This window comes from Ranitomeya variabilis, chromosome 4, assembly GCF_051348905.1.
Source record: "Ranitomeya variabilis isolate aRanVar5 chromosome 4, aRanVar5.hap1, whole genome shotgun sequence".
In the NCBI taxonomy this organism is placed as follows: Eukaryota; Metazoa; Chordata; class Amphibia; order Anura; family Dendrobatidae; genus Ranitomeya; species Ranitomeya variabilis.
In genome coordinates this window covers 770,417,348-770,437,828 of record NC_135235.1, presented here as the reverse complement: position 1 = coordinate 770,437,828, position 20,481 = coordinate 770,417,348, and the positions used below count along the sequence as shown (strand labels likewise).

Genomic DNA, 20,481 nt, shown 5'->3' with positions numbered 1-20,481 from the left:
ATAGTGGGATCTGACACTGATGTTCCTTGAGCTTGAAGTTCACCTTTAATCTGTTTAGAAGATTTTCTAGTATCTTTTGTTATCATTCATATTATCCATCTCTTTGATTTGTCATCAATTTTCCTCCTGCGGCCACATCCAGGGAGGTTGGCTACAGTCCGATGGATCTTACATTTCTGAATAATACGTGCAACTGTAGTCACAGGAACATCAAGCTGCTTGGATATGGTCTTATAACTTTTACCTTTAACATGTTTGTCTATAATTTTCTTTCTAGTCTCCTCAGACAACTCTTTCCTTTGCTTCCTCTGGTCCATATTGAGTGTGATACACACCATGTCACCACACAGCACAGTGAGGATCTGTTGCCCTACATACAGGCCACTCACTGATTCCAAGATTGTAGACACCTGTGATGCTAGTTAGTGGACACACCGTGATTTAACATGTCCCTTTGCCACATTATTTTCAGGGGTACCATCATTTCTGTCCAGGCCTATTTCATTAGTTTTATTTTTTGAAAAATTCTGTGGAAGCTTGGTTGAAAAGCAATGTCTGACTTTCATTTGTTCATTTTCATAGATCTTTTATTTCTTATTACTTTTGTCAGATTCAAGTTATTTCTGTGACCATTGTGGGTTTTTCTGTCATTAAACGAGGGGAGCTGTTATGATCCGGTGACCCTGGAGCTGCATGAGACTATCTCTGGAGTAGGTGGTACCTGTACTGACCGCAACCCTAAACTGACACCGCAACTAGAAGTAGCCGTGGGGTGTTCCTAACACGGCCTAGACTGTTATGATCTGGTGGCCTAAGAGCAGCATGAGACGTACTCTGGAGAAGGTGGTACCTGTACTGACCGCGGACCCTGAACTTAACACCGCAACTAGAAGTAGCCATGGGATGTTCCTGACACTCCCTAGATACCTCGTCACAGCCGGAGGACTAAATACCCCTAGAGAAAGAAATGGAAAAACTATCTTGCCTCAGAGAAAATCCCCAAAGGATAGACAGCCCCCCACAAATATTGACGGTGAGAGGAGAGGGAATTAACATACACAGACTGAAATCAGGATTTAGCAAAGGAGGCCATTCTAGCTAAATAGATAGGATAGGACAGAGTACTATGCGGTCAGTATTAAACCACTAGAAAATATCCACCACAGAAAATACAAAATCTCCACATCTAACTAAAGATATAGAGGGTATATCTGCATCTCCAGAGATACCAGCTTGGATGAGCAAGTCCTTATACAGACCAAACTGGACAAGACTAAACATAGAAATGCACTGAACTATAAGGCCCACAGCATGTGGACTGCAAAAACAAAGCCAGAACTTATCTTTGTTGAAATGAACAGCCAAGCAGGAGAGACCAGGCAGAGATGTGAATCCTCCAGGAACAATGGACAACTGGCACTGACTAAAGGGTCAAACAAAACTAAATAGCCCAGTGGATTGTATTAAGTGGACCCACCTGATGAAATGCAGTGATCGAAGACAGCAGCGCTACCACTTATAACCACCGGAGGGAGCCCATGAGCAGAATTCACAACAGTACCCCCCCCCCCCCTTGATGAGGGGTCACCGAACCCTCACCAGAGCCCTCAGGCTGATCAGGACGAGCCAAATGAAAGGTACGAACCAAATCGTCAGCATGAACATCGGAGGCAATAACCCAAGAATTATCCTCCTGGCCATAACCCTTCCATTTGACAAGATACTGAAGCCTCCGCCTCGAAAAACGAGAATCCAAAATCTTCTCAACCACATACTCCAACTCCCCATCAATCAACACCGGGGCAGGAGGATCAACAGAGGGGACAACGGGCACCACATATTTCCGCAACAAAGATCTATGAAAAACATTATGGATGGAAAAAGAGGCTGGAAGGGCCAAACGAAAAGACACTGGATTAATAATCTCAGAAATCCTATAAGGGCCAATAAACCGAGGCTTGAACTTAGGGGAAGAAACCTTCATAGGAACATGACGGGAAGACAACCAGACCAAATCCCCAACCCGAAGCCGGGAACCAACACACCGACGACGGTTAGCAAAATGCTGAGCCTCCTCCTGAGACAACACCAAATTGTCCACCACAAGAGCCCAAATTTGCTGCAACCTGTCAACCACAAAATCCACCCAAGGACAATCAGAAGGCTCAACCTGCCCTGAAGAAAAACGAGGATGAAAACCAGAATTACAAAAGAAGGGCGAAACCAAGGTAGCAGAACTAGCCCGATTATTAAGGGCAAACTCGGCCAATGGCAAGAAAGCCACCCAATCATCCTGATCAGCAGACACAAAGCATCTCAAATAAGTTTCCAAAGTCTGATTAGTTCGCTCGGTTTGGCCATTTGTCTGAGGATGAAATGCGGAAGAAAAAGACAAATTAATGCCCAGCCTAGCACAAAAGGCCCGCCAAAACCTAGAAACAAACTGGGAACCTCTATCGGACACAATATTCTCCGGAATGCCATGCAAACGAACCACATGCTGAAAAAACAACGGAACCAAATCAGAAGAGGAAGGCAATTTAGGCAAAGGTACCTAATGAACCATCTTAGAAAACTGGTCACAAACCACCCAGATAACCGACATCCTCTGGGAAACCGGAAGACCTGAAATAAAATCCATAGAAATATGCGTCCAAGGCCTCTCAGGGACCGGCAAAGGCAAAAGCAACCCACTAGCGCGGGAACAGCAAGGCTTAGCCCGCGCACAAGTCCCACAGGACTGCACAAAAGAACGCACATCCCGTGACAAAGAAGGCCACCAAAAGGACCTACCAACCAAATCTCTGGTACCAAAAATCCCAGGATGGCCAGCCAACACAGAACAATGAACCTCAGAAATCACTTTACTAGTCCATCTATCAGGAACAAACAGTTTCCCCACTGGACAGCGGTCAGGTTTATCAGCCTGAAATTCCTGAAGAACCCATCGTAAATCAGGGGAGATGGCAGAAAGAATCACCCCTTCCTTCAGAATGCCAACCGGCTCAAGGACCGCAGGGGAATCAGGCAAAAAGCTCCTAGAGAGGGCATCCGCCTTAACATTCATAGAACCCGGAAGATACGAGACCACAAAATCAAAGCGGGAGAAAAACAGGGACCATCGAGCCTGTCTAGGATTCAGCCGCTTTGCAGACTCGAGGTAAATCAGATTCTTATGATCGGTCAAGACCACAATACGGTGCTTGGCCCCCTCAAGCCAATGTCGCCACTCCTCAAATGCCCACTTCATAGCCAACAACTCTCGATTGCCGACATCATAATCGCGTTCTGCAGGTGAAAACTTTCGAGAAAAGAAGGCACACGGTTTCATCAAGGAACCATCAGAATTCCTCTGAGACAAAACGGCCCCTGCCCCAATCTCAGAAGCGTCAACCTCAACCTGAAATGGAAGAGAAACATCCGGCTGACGCAACACAGGGGCAGAAGTAAATCGGCGTTTAAGCTCCTGAAAGGCAGAAACCGCCGCAGAGGACCAATTCGTCACATCAGCGCCTTTCTTCGTCAAATCGGTCAGGGGTTTAACCACACTGGAGAAGTTGGCAATGAAACGGCGATAAAAATAAGCAAAGCCCAAAAATTTCTGAAGGCTCTTCACAGATGTGGGCTGAATCCAATCATGAATGGCCTGAACCTTAACTGGATCCATTTCTATAGATGAGGGAGAAAAAATGAAGCCCAAAAAAGAAACCTTCTGCACTCCAAAGAGGCACTTAGACCCCTTCACAAATAAAGCATTATCATGAAGGATCTGAAATACCATCCTGACCTGTTTCACAAGACTCCCAATCATCGGAAAAAATCAAAATATCATCCAAATATACAATCATGAATTTAACAAGATAACTCCGGAAGATATCATGCATGAAGGACTGAAACACAGATGGAGCATTAGAGAGCCCGAATGGCATCACAAGGTATTCAAAATGGCCTTTGGGCGTATTAAACGCAGTTTTCCATTCGTCACCCTGCTTAATACGAACAAGATTATATGCCCCTCGAAGGTCAATCTTAGTAAACCAACTAGCCCCCTTAATCCTAGCAAACAAATCAGAAAGCAAAGGCAAAGGGTATTGGAATTTGATCGTGATCTTATTCAAGAGGCGATAATCAATACAGGGTCTCAAGGAGCCATCCTTCTTGGCAACAAAAAAAAAAACCTGCCCCCAATGGTGAAGAAGATGGCCGAATATGCCCCTTTTCCAAAGACTCCTTAACATAACTCCGCATGACGGCATGTTCTGGCACAGACAGGTTTAAAAATCGGCCTTTAGGGAACTTACAGCCTGGAACCAAGTCAATAGCACAATCACAGTCCCTATGCGGTGGAAGGGAACTGGATTTGGGTTCATCGAATACATCCTGGAAATCTGACAAAAACTCAGGAATTTCAGAAGAAGGGGAAGAGGAAATTGACATCAAAGGAATGTCACCATGAACCCCCTGACAACCCCAACTAGTCACAGACATGGATTTCCAATCTAACACCGGATTATGTACCTGTAACCATGGGAAACCCAGCACAATAGCATCATGCAAATTATGCAACACCAGAAAACGACAATCTTCCTGATGGGCTGGCGCCATGCACATGGTCAGCTGTGTCCAAAACTGAGGTTTATTTTTAGCCAACGGTGTAGCATCAATACCCCTCAAAGGAATAGGGTTCTGCAAAGGCTGCAAGGGGAAACCACAACGTTTGGCAAATTCTAAGTCCATTAAATTTAAAGCGGCTCCTGAATCCACAAATGCCATGACAGAAAATGACGATAATGAGCAGATCAGGGTCACAGATTACAGAAATTTAGGTTGTACAGTACTGATGGTAACGGAACTAGCGATTCTCTTTGTATGCTTAGGGCAATCAGAAATAACATGAGCAGAATCAAAAAACAACAAAGAAAAAGACGAAGGTCATATGAATGGGGATCACCACACTTTGGATTTAGCAAAAAGTAGAAACAATTTTATTATGCTGCAAAAACACATGAAACACGCAATACAGAAAACAGACAGTTAAAAACAATTAAAAAAGCAACACACTTGTTCCTTAGAACCATGGCCCTTAATAAGGCCTGCACCTGCGCTATGGCAAATAGGGCAATGTCACATAGCATGAATACCTATATGGACACCACTGTACATACACTTAGTAATGCAATGAAATAGGCCCACAATAAAGTATACCCGGTGATCACTATGAGAGACAATCCTCTGACCCTGTATCATAAGCACCGTATACACCAGAGGGTTCTGCCATAAGTGCAGACTAATGTTCTCCCTCATACAGGCATGACCCTCACTTTAGCATGCACAGAGGTGAGTGGCCTCACACAAGTCACTGAATAAGGTCTATAGGTAAAATACCGAACATAGACCTCCATGTGTAGCCATACCATACAATACCATGGACATGTGCAGCCAAGTGGATAGCGCAAGTGGAAGAGGGACCCAACGCGTGTCGCCCCGCAAAGGAGGCTTCGTCAGGGGTACCGACCACTGTAACTGTTTTACCTTATATGCAGGTTCCAATAAAGTTTACCAATTGCAGCTGTGTGTGAGCTGCCGCGTGTAGGCTTCAGTGAAAAGACTTCCTGGTAGAAGGTACAACTGCGCAGATGCGCACAGTAACCACCCCCTACCAAGGTGCCATAGTAACCCAGTGTGTATAAACAATACCATATCTGCATGCAGAGAGACTCGTCTCAAAGATTTATCTACCATACACTGGGCTGCAGTGTTTGCGGAGAGAGAAGATAACTATGTAAACATACTTTGCCTGCACATCCAAGGTCTCCGTGATCTGTAGTCACTTCATGTAAACGTGCACAGGCTTGAATGGAGTGCTTCCTGGTAATGGACTCGACTGCGCAGCTGCACACAGTGACAGCCCCATGCCCAGGCACCATGGTAACACAGCGTACACACACAGTGTTGTGTAACCCTGCAGGAACTCACATCTCAAGAGCAATACGCAGGTGTCAGGAATACCTGTCTTACGCCGGCTGCAATATCAGCAGAGACAGAAAATCTATATAGACTCATATTACTTGCCTGTCAGAGGTACCCATAATCTGTGGCCACCCCATATAAACGTTCGCAAGCTTGAATGAAGTGCTTCCTGGTAGTAAGCTGAACTGCGCAACGCGCACAATGACTACCTCATACCAAGGTACCATGGTAACACAGCATATACTAATAGTGCTGTGCAGCCCTGTAGGGATTCACATCCAGAAAGCAATACACAGGCATCAAAGATACCTGTCTTGCACTGGACTGCACAAAATATTCAAAATAGCCATATACCTAATTTGTACCCATCCAAGGGGCCCACATATAGGCTATAGAGCTACAGAGAACGGTGAACATCTACCCCGGAATACAATTCTACATAGATATTTCAGAGTAAGAAGGCGCAGATGTCACCTGCAAGTTCTAAAGATAGAATGATATCTAGCCATGATAAAATCATGCAGATGTTAAACATGCCTGTCTTAGAAATGGCTAGTATAGAAAAATAGCCTACCCCAAAACACGGAAGTACTAATGATAATCCCATATGCACACACATAAGAATATAAGAGTAAGAAGGCGCAGGTGTCACTTGCAAAATATAAGAATAAACTATTATCTAATAACGATCGAATCATGCCGGTATAGACAAGCCTATCCTACAGATAGCTTATGTCAATTATGCTATGAGAGAAAAAAAAAAAAAAAAAAAAAAAAAAAAAAAAAAAAAGCCAAGGTATATGTGCATATCCCTATAGGGCTTAATCTGGGAAACAAAACTGCCATGTAGATGACATATAGAACACGTACTACAGGCCCCCAGATGCATGAGGACATATGAATCCCGCCAGCCAGGTTCAAATGCAACGCCGCTGGTATTCCAAAACACACCTAGATATTGAACTAAATCAAAAAAATATATAACGTTGGAGTGGTGTCCAAATAGGCAAAAGTGATGTCCATATAGGTACAATTTAGACCTAGAGAGTCACAAAGCAAAACCAAACACTATAATAACTATTTAAAGCTGTTTATAAAAGCCCGTAAAGAGCAAGTCCTCATTAAGGCCAAATGGTGTAACGCTGTTCAGTTCATAAATCCATTTTGATTCCCGTCTCAGGAGATCCAAAGAGATATCTCCACCTCTAATGTTGGTCCGAACCCCTTCTAGTCCCATGACCTTGGTTCCTTTCCAATGAGCACCGTGTGCCTCCAGATAATGCGCTGCCACCGACGTCAAAGTCTTCCCTTTGTTGTTATCACTCCGGGCCGTTGTAATATTAGAGAAATGTTGTTGGATACGTCTCCTAAATTCTTGGGTTGTCTGTCCAACGTACACCTTGGGACATGGACATAGCGTAGCGTAGCGCACTTCATTCAAGCTTGCGAACGTTTATATGGGGTGGCCACAGATTATGGGTACCTCTGACAGGCAAGTGATGTGAGTCTATATAGATTTTCTGTCTCTGCTGATATTGCAGCCGGCGTAAGACAGGTATTCCTGACACCTGCGTATTGCTCTTGAGATGTGAGTTCCTGCAGGGTTACACAACACTGTGTGTGTACGCTGTGTTACCATGGTGCCTGGGCATGGGGCTGTCACTGTGTGCAGCTGCGCAGTCGAGTCCATTACCAGGAAGCACTCCATTCAAGCCTGTGCACGTTTACATGAAGTGACTACAGATCACGGAGACCTTGGGTGTGCAGGCAAAGTATGTTTACATAGTTATCTTCTCTCTCCGCAAACACTGCAGCCCAGTGTATGGTAGATAAATCTTTGAGACGAGTCTCTCTGCATGCAGATATGGTATTGTTTATACACACTGGGTTACTATGGCACCTTGGTAGGGGGTGGTTACTGTGCGCATCTGCGCAGTTGTACCTTCTACCAGGAAGTCTTTTCACTGAAGCCTACACGCGGCAGCTCACACACAGCTGCAATTGGTAAACTTTATTGGAACCTGCATATAAGGTAAAACAGTTACAGTGGTCGGTACCCCTGACGAAGCCTCCTTTGCGGGGCGACACGCGTTGGGTCCCTCTTCCACTTGCGCTATCCACTTGGCTGCACATGTCCATGGTATTGTATGGTATGGCTACACATGGAGGTCTATGTTCGGTATTTTACCTATAGACCTTATTCAGTGACTTGTGTGAGGCCACTCACCTCTGTGCATGCTAAAGTGAGGGTCATGCCTGTATGAGGGAGAACATTAGTCTGCACTTATGGCAGAACCCTCTGGTGTATACGGTGCTTATGATACAGGGTCAGAGGATTGTCTCTCATAGTGATCACCGGGTATACTTTATTGTGGGCCTATTTCATTGCATTACTAAGTGTATGTACAGTGGTGTCCATATAGGTATTCATGCTATGTGACATTGCCCTATTTGCCATAGCGCAGGTGCAGGCCTTATTAAGGGCCATGGTTCTAAGGAACAAGTGTGTTGCTTTTTTAATTGTTTTTAACTGTCTGTTTTCTGTATTGCGTGTTTCATGTGTTTTTGCAGCATAATAAAATTGTTTCTACTTTTTGCTAAATCCAAAGTGTGGTGATCCCCATTCATATGACCTTCGTCTTTTTCTTTGTTGTTTTTTGATGTACTGTTTTGGAGGTCAGGGTGATCCCATTATATAATCCGTGGTGCCCCCTTCATATTTATAACATGAGCAGAATCGCTGCAGTAAAAACACAACCTATTCTGACATCTGAATCCTTGTCGTTCAGCTCTAGACAAAATCCTATCACACTGCATAGGCTCAGTACTCCGGTTCGGAGGACAATGCCATAGTGTGCACAACTCTGCGCTCGCGCAAGCGCCGATCAATCTGAATGGCCAGAGACATAGAATCACTCAGACCAGCAGACGTGGGGAACCCCACCATAACATCTTTAACGGATTCAGAAAGACGCTTTCTGAAAATTGCCGCCAAGGCATCCTCATTCCATTTAGTCAGCACAGACCATTTTCTAAATTTCTGGCAATATGATTCTGCCGCTTCTTGACCCTGACACAGGGCCAACAAGGTCTTCTCAGCATGATCCAGTGAATTAGGTTCATCATACAATAACCCTAGTGCCTGAAAAAAGGTGTCTACATTAAGCAAAGCCGGATTCCCAGATTCCAGTGAAAATGCCCAATCCTGAGGATCACTGCGCAGCAGAGAAATGACAATCTTAACCTGCTGTATGGGATCACCAGAGGAACGTGGTTTCAGAGCAAAAAACAGTTTACAGTTATTTTTAAAGCTCAAAAATTTGGACCTGTCCCCAAAAAACAAATCAGGAGTTGGAATTCTAGGCTCTAAAACCGGAGTCTGAACGATATAATCGGAAATACCCTGTACTCTAGCAGCAAGCTGATCCACATGAGAAGCCAATCCCTGAACATCCATGCCAGCGCCAAACTCCTGAGCCACCCAGAGGTAAAGAGGGAAAAAAAGACACAACAGACTACAGAAAAAAAAAATGGCTCAGCACTTTCCTTCCCTTCTTTTGAGAAGCAATTAACTCATTGTGGGCCAGTTGTACTGTTATGATCTGGTGGCCTAGGAGCAGCATGAGACGTACTCTGGAGAAGGTGGTACCTGTACTGACCGCGGACCCTGAACTTAACACCGCAACTAGAAGTAGCCGTGGGATGTTCCTGACACTCCCTAGATACCTCGTCACAGCCGGAGGACTAAATACCCCTAGAGAAAGAAATGGAAAAACTATCTTGCCTCAGAGAAAATCCCCAAAGGATAGACAGCCCCCCACAAATATTGACGGTGAGAGGAGAGGGAATTAACATACACAGACTGAAATCAGGATTTAGCAAAGGAGGCCATTCTAGCTAAATAGATAGGATAGGACAGAGTACTATGCGGTCAGTATTAAACCACTAGAAAATATCCACCACAGAAAATACAAAATCTCCACATCTAACTAAAGATATAGAGGGTATATCTGCATCTCCAGAGATACCAGCTTGGATGAGCAAGTCCTTATACAGACCAAACTGGACAAGACTAAACATAGAAATGCACTGAACTATAAGGCCCACAGCATGTGGACTGCAAAAACAAAGCCAGAACTTATCTTTGTTGAAATGAACAGCCAAGCAGGAGAGACCAGGCAGAGATGTGAATCCTACAGGAACAATGGACAACTGGCACTGACTAAAGGGTCAAACAAAACTAAATAGCCCAGTGGATTGCATTAAGTGGACCCACCTGATGAAATGCAGTGATCGAAGACAGCAGCGCTACCACTTATAACCACCGGAGGGAGCCCAAGAGCAGAATTCACAACACTAGACACCTCGACACAGCCGGAGGACTAAATACCCCTAAAGTTGGAAATGGGAATACTATCTTGCCTCAGAGCAGAACCCCAAAGGATAGGCAGCCCCCCACAAATATTGACTGTGAATATTAGAGTAAAGACACACACAGGCAGAAAAACAGTATTTAGCAAAAGAGGCACTTCTAGCTAAATAGAAAAGGATAGGACAGAATTCTAAGCGGTCAGTATTAAAACCCTAAATATATCCACAGCAGGTAATACTAATATTCTACATCTAACTAAAGACATAGAATGTATATCTGCATCTCCAGAGAATCCAGTATGACAGAAAAATCCAAACAAAGTCTAAGCTGGACAAAAACACAATAAATTGCACTGAACAGAAAAGCACACTGCATGCGTGCTACAGAGACAAAAAAACAGACACTTATCTTAGCTGAATTGACAGCAGGGCATGAGGAGCCAAACAGAGATGCAATCCCTCCATGAACAATGGACAACTGGCATGGAATGCTGGATCCTACACACCTAAATACCTAATAGAGCTGCAATCAGCAGAAACACCTGCCCTACCAGAGACAACTGCACTACCACTAACAACCACCCGAGGGAGCCCAAGAGCAGAATTCACAACAGGGAGCCAACAATTTTGACCACATATGTATAGATTATAACCCTCAGTGAATTAATTTATAAAATGGAATCACTTTATGGGGATTTTGAATATTCTGGTTTTCAGTCATTTAGTCATATTAGGGCTTCTGCACAGGGCCGGCTCTAGGTTCTCGTGGACCCCGAGCGAAAGAGTCTCAGTGGGCCCTTTTAACACATAGAGCAATTCATGATGCACAGATACCGCACAGAAACATAGGTATAGTACAATGCCCAAGATTTCACTTACTTCTTACATTACACGACTGATGTCTGTTGTAAATTATACAATAGGTCAGAAACCAGACAGTATAGTCCTCCATACAGTATTATGGGCACCACATAGTGCTCCATACAGATTAATAAGCCCCATATATTTCTCCATACAGTATCATTGGCACCACATAGTGCTCCATACAGAATAATGAGCCCCATATATTGCGTCATACAGTACTATGGGCCCCATACATTGCTCCATATTGTACAATGGGCAACATATAATGCTCCGTAACGAATAATGAGCCCCATATAGTTCCATTCATAATGGGTCCCATATAATGTTCCATACTGTATAGAATGGGCCCTATAAAGTATGAGCCCCATATATTGCTCCATACAATATGAGTCCCATATAATGCTTCATACAGTATATGATGGGCCCCATATATTGTTCCATACCGAATGGGCCCTATATAATGCTCCATACAGAATAGTCCTCATATAATGCTCCATATATAATGGGCCCCATATGATGCTCCATGATGAGCTTCACATAATGCTCCTTATATAATCAGCCCCATATATGATGCTGCATTGTATGATTGGCCCATATAATGTTCCATATATAATTGATCCCATATGATGCTCCAGTGTATAATGGGCCTCATATATGATGCTTCAGTGTGTAATCAGACTCACATATAATGTTCCATATATGATGGGCCCAAAATATGATGCTCCAGTGTATAAATGGGCCCCATATACAATGTTCCAAATGATAGGCCCCATATAATGCTCCATTTATGATGGACCCATACATGGTGCTCCAAACATCAAAAAAAGAAAAAAATAAATACCTCTCATCGCTGGCAGCTGCTCTGCTCTGAATTCCTCAGCGTCGCTCTCTTCCAGCTCTCTGCACTGTGACTGCTGAGGTAGAGCGGGCACCAATGTGACATCATCGTGCCCTGTGTCCTGAACGTCAAAGTTAGGAGAAGCGGAAGACGCTGCAGCGATGGAGATGAGAGAGGTAAGTATCACAAGTGTCGGGGCCCAGAACAGGCGGGGGGGCCCAGTAGCAGGTACAGGCACAGACAGTGGTCCATAGTGCGCCGGTGTCCCTAACTGCAAGTGGGCCCACCCGCCCGCTCAGGGCCCCGGAATTTGCCTGGGTGCGCCGGGTGCTTCTGCATATGGTGTGTCCAATCTCATCTGGGATCTGTTCCTGCTGTCCAGCTGGAGTAATCTGCTCCCTACTTCAGCCTACTGGAAAGTACCCCACCCTACTAAAGCTCAAAGCACATGGCCGGAATATGCCAGAAACAGCGTTGTTCTCCTCCGGTTCAGTCCTCTGTGCTCAGCTTGCGGCTTGTGTATTTGTTTACTGTTGTGACCGTGGCCTGTTTGCTAACTACTCTTGTGTCTTCTGATTCTGTATTCTGTCCTTCTGGTTCTGACCCAGCTACCTGACTATTCTTCTTGCCATCTAATACCACAGAATAGCAGGTAACACCATGGTCCAAGCCTAGGGGTCCCAGTGCAAGTCCAAATCCATGCAAGGCTGTTAAAGGGCGATGAGCAAGGCAATCCTTGGGATATGGAAAGCAGAGAAGATAGTGCCAAGCATGTTCATGGTGGAGATCTTTTGAGCTGCCAGTTGACCACGAACAGTGCTCCCAATACATTGTGTCTGCAAACTATTCCAGCTAGATCTGCAGTCAAACAGCTAAATGGCGCTCCTTCCCTTCTGAACACTGCCGTGTGCCCAGAGAGTAGTGTACAATCGTATGTAGGGTATTGTGAGAAGCTGGAAAATAATTTGTAAGATCCATTTGTTTTCTATTATCCTTTGTGAATAGTTCCAAAGTTATCACCACATAAAGTGACCACGTCAGATTGTAAAAATGGGGCCTGATTAAGAACACAAAACTGGCCGCGAGAAGAGGATAAATCAGAGGATTCTGGACACTACTGTAATCAGAAACTGACTATAGACAATAACATCTACTGAAATGCTCAAACTGAACAGTCTCCATCAGTAATAAATGAGGAGCTAGTGGTGAAACCTCTCTGGGGTAATTAGAGCACGGGGCTCGGTGACTTCACAATCTAAACTATTGGAAGCTCCAAGATTTTCTGTCAGATGAGTTTCAAGAAGAAATATTACACATTTATAGAGAACTGTGTATAATAGTGCAGAGCGGAGATGTCTTATAGGGAACCTGTCAGCAGGATTGTGCTCAGTGACTACAGACACTGTCAGGTCGCTGCCGTTATACTGATTACACCGATACCTGGTGATGAAATCCGTCTTGTGGTTGTTGTTTAATCTGCATTTGTAGTTTTCAGTTAATGAGATTCTCATGCTCTGTGGCAGGGCTGTGGGCGGGGCTTTATGTAGTGCACTGATTACATATGCATCTGTATTGGCTTATGACAGGTCATAAGGTCGATGGTGGCGCCTGCGCAGTAGAATCTATAAGAGATAGATGCTACTGGACAGGCGCCGCTGGTGTCATTTTGATGGATGTAATTTTTTTTTCTAAGCCTCCCAATAGCCACAATATTATAGGCATTATCAAGGCCTCAACAACCCTACCTGACTGCGGAGGTTGGCACCCTAGATCCTGCGCAATGGCGCCCCCGCTCCACGTCGACTGTCCCTTCTAATCACACTTGGAGCGGGGTAGAAAAAATCTTATTTAATTTCCAAATAGGGGATTTTGAAGGCGGGAGCAAGAATAATGAAAATCAAGATAAGGGGGCAATGATTGTACAAACCCTATCTTGTCCCTGTCTGACAGCGGAGGTTGGCACCCTAATTTGGAAGATGAACGACAATGGTGCTCCGCTCCTCGACGGCTGTCCCAAACAAGAATCCTAATATGGTGATTGACGGCAGGGATGTTGGGAAAAACCTAAAGTGCTCTGATGTAGCCTGTTAAATGGTATAAACTATGGGCCAACATATAGCTAATGAAGGGAGATTAGGGGAGTTTAATTAGTGGCATCAAAGTCATGCCAATACTTAGATATATAAGTTAATAACAGGGTATAAAGTTTCATCCCGTGTAGAGCCCACCCCCATAGGCTCCTCACAGTATCGCTCACCCAAATAGAACCTCTAAAGTTAGATATACCAAATCATCTCCATCGTCTGCAAAATGGCACTGACCCATTACAACATGTACATACAAGAACTCAATGCGTTTTCCCTCTCAACATTAAGTTCATCAAGAGTATACATGTTAAAGAAAACAACTCAGCTTAGTTATCATCATGTGTAGGGTTGAGCAACTTTTACTTTTTTAAGATCGAGTCGGTTTTTGTGAAACCCGACTTTCTCAAAAGTCGAGTCGAGTGAAATCGGCCGATTATCGCAAAGAGTCGGGGATCGACCGAAACCCAATGCAAGTCAATGGGAAATCTCTCTCTCTCTCCTCCGTCCCTGCACAGCAAAGCTGGTGTTGCACATTGCAAATCGCTTTGCTGTTGCACATTGCAAATCGCAGCACAAGCGATAAGATGGCGATAGGCGTGCACGCCCCTGACACCTATGTCATCATGCTGCCCACGCTCCTTCATTGGCTGAAAAATGGTGCTGAACGCGTCATACGAAACGCGACTTTGGCGCGAAGATCGCGTACCGCATGGCCGATCCCACGCTGGGATCGGGTCGGGTTTCATGAAACCAGACTTTGCCAAAAGTCGGCAACTTTTGAATTTGTCCGATCCGTTTCGCTCAACCCTAATCATGTGTCCATAGCGATACAGTCATCAGATCACAGGGTGATTCCCCTCTCGACAAAGTGCCCAGTATGCTCCAAATATATATTCCATTGTTTAGTGGACCGAGAACATCTGTGTGGTCCGGCGTGCGTGTTACATACCGGAAGTTCTGGCGTCCCTGCCTGTGTTTGCACTCCATTCGATTGTGGCGATGCGGAACTATCTAATCTCCAACATTGTGTTCTAAGGGGATCTATCCAGCGCAAGCACAGAATATGTGGCATGTTTCACCGCGCGCAGGCGCAGACTCCCCCGATCTCCCGAGCGTCAGAACGGAAGTGTGTAACAACACTTCTGGTTAACATGCGTCTCAACTGCGTTCCACCAACGAGTACCTGTATTTCTGGTTCACATGCATCTTAGTGGAATTCATCCGAGTATGCAGGTACAGGAGCATCTCGTTGGAACTATGTACAATCCCCACTTTGTGTTACTAACTACATACTACTACTACTAATGGCATCCAAAAGATATATATGCGCCAGCACAAGATATTTAGTCTATATGAGCTGAGTCACCACTCAGATTATGAACTTTCATATATTATTTGATCATTTGACATCATTAAACCATTCTGGATCAATTTCCGACGTAAATTTAAGACCCATGTTGTTAATATTGAGATAATGAACAAATTTGTTGAAAGAAGGAACATTACCGGTCCACAAAATCAAAATATCAGAAACACATAGGCTACTTGCACATTGAACAAGTCTGTAGGAACATGTTCACACCACCAAGAAACTTGAAGACACAAAAGAGCAGTGAGGTCAAAAATACTCTGTTGTAAAAAAAAAATCACAGTAATAAGCAAGTGCTAGTCAAAAGATGGAAAAAACAGGGTATTTAGTTGATACGTTTTTTTGCCAAAAAAATGTATACTAAGCTGCTCCATCAATTGTCAAGGTATACCCATATAGAGCAGTCCTAACTAATGCATATAATCCCTATCTGATGTATTTCAAAACCTGATCATCTGTATAGTACCTGTATAAGCAGGGTTCAAAGAGGGAATAGCCATGTGGGCATGCTGGATTTAACAGCTTAAGTGCAAATAACCCACAAAGGAGTGGTGGACTCCCAGTCTTGTAGAAACAAGAGAATAGAACCAGAAACACATGGGCTACTTGCACATTGAACAAGTCTGTAGGAACATGTTCACACACACCACCAAGAAACTTGAAGACACAAAAGAGCACAATGAGGTCAAAAATACTCTGTTGTAAAAAAAAAAATCACAGTAATAAGCAAGTGCTAGTCAAAAAATGGAAAAAAAACAGGGTATTTAGTTGATACTTTTTTTTGCAACAGAGTATTTTTGACCTCACTGTTCTCTTTTGTGTCTTCAAGTTTCTTGGTGGTGTGAACATGTTCCTACAGACTTGTTCAATGTGCAAGTAGCCCATGTGTTTCTGGTTCTATAATTGTTCTCTTGTTTCTACAAGACTGGGGAGTCCACCACTCCTTTGTGGGTCATTTGCACTAAAGCTGTTCCATCTAGCAGGTCCACATGGATATTCCCTCTCTGAACCCTGCTTATACAGGTACTATACAGATGATCAGGTTTTAAATATATCAGATAGGGATTTTATACATTAGTTAGGACTGCTCTATAAGGGTATACCTTGACGATTTGGTGGAGCAGCTTAGTATACATTTTTTTGCAAAAAAACGTATCAACTAAATACCCTGTTTTCTTTACATCTTTTGACTAGCACTTGCTGATTACTGTGATTTTTTTACAACAGAGTATTTTTGACCTCACTGTGCTTTTTTGTGTCTTCAAGTTTTCTGGTGGTGTGAACAGGTTCCTATAGACTTGTTCAATGTGCAAGTGGCCCATGTGTTTCTGGTTCTCAGAATCAAATTAGCGTAGGACTGCCCATGGCTGTGCCCCTGAGCTGGTGGTAGAATCTCCTGTCAAATAAAAATAATTGTGGGTCAATATGAAATGAATGAGTTGACTTAGGACCCGATTATGTTCCATAAACTGAACACCCCTGGATCTCAGAAAAAAATCGACAGCCTTTAAACCCATGTCATGGGAGATGCTACTGTATAGGGCCTCAATGTCTATTGACGCTAAAAAAGTGTCCCTGTCCACTGTGATATCCTCAATTTTCAACAATAGATCAGAAGTGTCCCATATATATGATGGCAAGGCTGTGACAAACTGTCTCAGGATTCTATCTACATAGACACCAGAGTTCTGCGAGATTGTGTCACGAAACAATTCTATCGGCCGTCCCTTGAGGGGTGACAATCCCTTATGCACCTTTGGAAGTGCATAAAAGACAGGTATAGTTGGTGTCTTCTGTCACAAAGTCCCTTTGGTTCTTTGATATCAAGGCCTTGCCATAGGACAACATCAATAAGCTGTTCGGTTCAGCATTAAATCTTTCAGTAGGGTCACTACGTAATACTCCATAGGTCGATGTATCGGTCAGTATTTTAAGACACATGTCCTTATAATTAGTATGGTCCAGGACCACCAGGTTACCCCCCTTGTCTGCTGGCTTAATCACTAACTCACTCTTTGCTGATAGGGCATCTAAGGCCCTTCTTTCGTCATGTGATAAATTTGAATTGGTTTTCTTTTTTCCACTGTCAAGTTTCTTTAGGTCACTTAACACCAATTGCATAAATATATCAACACTTGTATTAGCAGACAAGGGAGGCATCCTGGTGCCATCTGGTTTCAAATCCGTAAAAGTACCATTCCCAATTGGTTTAGAGCCTTCATCCAATATATCTACCACCAGCTAAGGGGCACAGCCATGGGCAGTCCTTGTGCCCCTACCTACGCTAATTTGCTCCATTACTATTCCTTTACTGTGAATTTTTTATAGGCATTATCAACATTAATATCAATGCTATAATATGCATTATGTAAAAATGGGGGGCAGGTCAGTGAGGGATCAGTGACGTCATAAGCCAATATAGATGAATATGTAATCAGAGCACCACATAAAGCCCCACCCCAGAGCACCATATTAATTGTCGCCCACAGCCCCGCCCCAGAGCACCACAAAGCCCCGCCCCAGAGCACCACATAAAGCCCCGCCCACAAGCAACACAAAGCCCCACCCACATCCCCGCCCACAGTACGAGAATCTCATTAACTGAAAACTACAAATACAGATTACACAACAGTAAACCAGAGTTGCATTCATTTATGGTGGACCATTGGAGCTACTACGAATCCTGACCAGAAGATTAGAGAAAATAATATTGCTCCCATTTCAGGAGAGATTGTGCAGTAATCTGAATTTCTTAGGATCAAAAACAATGTAATTTATGAGGTGGAGTGAATCCATGAAACCAGGGCTGGAGCCAACACATCTCCTGCAGGCGGGAATAAATGTATATTACAGCCATCAGCCACGCACAGCTCAGAGATATATCATGGCACCGGTGTGATGGGTTTATGTAGATTATCACAATCCTCCTGGAAGTTAGTCGGTTTTAATACAAATTGAAAAGTCCGGATAAAGGGAAACTCTGTTATTGTCCAGAAATTCACACTTGGCCTCACTGCACATTTAATGTTGTCGATCATAAAGGTGAAGTTTGGCCAGAAAGACTGGACCTGGTCTTGTAGGGACCATATGATCACATTCAGCAGCACAGAAGGGAGAGAAGGGAGATTCCTCCGATAGGATCTCCGGGTTCTAGGAAGCCAACAGCATCATTACCCTCCGCTTTCTCTTACAGGACCATCAGAATATTTTTCTTCAAGTGATTTTCTATCTTGTCAGCACATCCTACGTACGCTGTCATTTGGCTTTATACAACCCCTTGCAAAAATTATGGAATCTCCGACCTTGGAGGATGTTCATTCAGTTGTTTAATATTGTAGAAAAAAAGCAGATCGCAGACATGGCACAAAATTAAAGTCATTTCAAATGGCAACTTTCTGCCTTTAAGAAACACTAAAAGAAATCAAGAACAAAAAATGTGATAGTCAGTAATGGTTACGTTTTTAGGACAATTAGACGGGAAAAATTATGGAATCACTCAATTCTGAGGAAAAAATTATGGAATCACCCTGTAAATTTTCATACCCAAAAATAACACCTGCATAAAATTAGATCTGCTCGTTAGTCTACATCTAAAAAGGAGTGATCACACTTTGGAGATCTGTTGCACCAAGTGAACTGACATGAATCATGGCTCCAACATGAGAGATGTCAATTGAACCAAAGGAGAGGATTATCAAACTCTTAAAAGAGGGTAAATCATCACACAATGTTGCAAAAGATGTTGGTTGTTCACAGTCAGCTGTGTCTAAAATCTGGACCAAATACAAACAACATGGGAAGGTTGTTAAAGGCAAACATACTGGTAGACCAAGGAAGACATCAAAGCGTCAAGACTGGAAACTTAAAGCAATATGTCTTCAAAACAGGAAACATACAGCAAAACAAATGAGGAACAAATGGGAGGAAACTGGAGTCAACGTCTGTGACCGAACTGTAAGAAACCGCCTAAAGGAAATGGGATTTACATACAGAAAAGCTAAACGGAAGCCATCACTAACACCTAAACAGAAAAAAAGAAGGTTACAATGGGCTAAGGAAAAGCAATCGTGGACTGTGGATGACTGGATGAAAGTCATATTCAGTGATGAATCGCGAATCTGCATCGGGCAAGGTGATGATGCTGGAACTTTTGTTTGGTGCCGTTCTAATGAGATTTATAAAGATGACTGCCTGAACAGAACATGCAAATTTCCACAGTAATTGATGATATGGGGCTGCATGTCAGGTAAAGGCACTGGGGAGACGGCTGTCATTACATCTTCAATAAATGCACAAGTTTATGTTGATATTTTGGACACTTTTCTTATCCCATCAATTGAAAGGATGTTTGGGGATGATGAAATCATTTTTCAAGATGATAATGCATCCTGCCATAGAGCAAAAACTGTGCAAACATTCCTTCAAAAAAGACACATAAGGTCAATGTCATGGCTGCAAATAGTCTGGATCTCAATCCAACTGAAAATCTTTGGTGGAAGTTGAAGAAAATGGTCCATGACAAGGCTCCAACCTGCAAAGCTGATCTGGCCACAGAAACCAGAGAAAGTAGGAGGCAGATTGATGAAGAGTACTGTGTGAATACTAGTGATGTGTTGGAGGGTTTTTTTTGCTTGTTTTCCATAATTTTTTCTTCAGAATTGGGTGAGTCCATAATTTTTCCCCTATGCTTGGTTAAAAAAGAAACCATTACTGACTACCACATTGTTTGTTCTTGATTTCTTTTACTGTTTCTTAAAGCCAGAAAGTTGTCATTTGCAGTGACCTCAGTTTTGTGCCATGTCTGTGATCGGCTTTTATTCTACAAGATTAAACAACTGAATGAACATCCTCCAAGGCCGGTGATTCCATAATTTTTGCAAGGGGTTGTAGTTTACAGATCTGGGCAGGTAACAGCATCTCCTAACACAGGGGGTAGGTGGATCCTCCAGGTTGTAAGTTCTATAGAAAAGGGCTTTCAATGC

The 20,481-nt window shown here is 43.5% G+C and overlaps 1 protein-coding gene across 1 annotated transcript in view; it reads right to left on the bottom strand.

Annotated features, from left to right (window-relative positions):
- Positions 1–20,481, bottom strand: part of LOC143766940 (uncharacterized) — a 52,487-nt gene that overhangs the window by 12,098 nt on the left and 19,908 nt on the right. The gene's annotated exons all lie outside the window — the stretch shown is intronic.